Consider the following 812-nt stretch of genomic DNA (forward strand, 5'->3'; position numbering starts at 1 on the left):
CCATGAATTCATAGGGAATGAGTTCCAGGAGCTCAGGCTCCTTTCCGTTGGTTCTCACAAAGTGGGCTTCTCTGGGTGGAGCAGGCTGGCGCTTCAGTTGAACCCAGGTACCTTCCTTCTTTTTCTGATCATTTTCCTTCACACGTTTCAGGAAGCTATCTCGGCTCTTAGAGCGCTTAATATGCTCAACACCAACATTAATCCTCTTGGCAAGAATCTTGCCCTTAACTTGTTTGTTTATAACAATGCCAACAGCATGCTGGGTAACACTGTAGACTCTTCCAGTTTTGCCATGGTAACATCTGTGTGGCATGCCTTTCTGAACAGTACCCATTCCCTTGATGTCTACAATATCACCTTTCTTGTAGATTCGCATATATGTGGCCAAAGGAACAACTCCGTGTTTTCTAAAAGGCCTAGAGAACATGTATCGGGTGCCTCTCCTTTTTCCCTTTGTGTTCGTCATTTTGGTGAATTACTGAAAGATCAGTATACTTTTTTTTTGAGAGATTCCCTCATTCTTTCGACCTAGGTAGTGTGCAGTGGTGTCATCATAGCTCACTGCAGCCTCCAGCTCCTGGGCTGAAGCGGTTTTCCAGCCTCAGCTTCTCAAGTAGCTGGGACTACAGGCCCCCACCACAATGCCTGGCTAGTTTTTCTATTTTTAGTGGAGATGGAGTCTCCCTTTCGCTCAGGCTAGTCTCAAAGTCCTGAGATCAAGGGACCCACACACCTCCACCTCCCAGAGTACTAGGATAACAGACGTGAGCCACTGCACCCATCCTGGATCATACATTTTTTAAAAGGTCAGT

At 46.3% G+C, this 812-nt stretch overlaps 1 pseudogene; it reads right to left on the reverse strand.

The window, feature by feature from the left end:
• Window positions 1-7: 7 nt before the first annotated feature.
• Window positions 8-469, reverse strand: LOC100954391 (annotated as a pseudogene).
• Between the last annotated feature and the right edge of the window lie 343 nt (window positions 470-812).

Source organism: Otolemur garnettii, unplaced genomic scaffold, assembly GCF_000181295.1.
Source record: "Otolemur garnettii isolate 467f Iridium unplaced genomic scaffold, OtoGar3 scaffold00035, whole genome shotgun sequence".
Taxonomy (NCBI): Eukaryota; Metazoa; Chordata; class Mammalia; order Primates; family Galagidae; genus Otolemur; species Otolemur garnettii.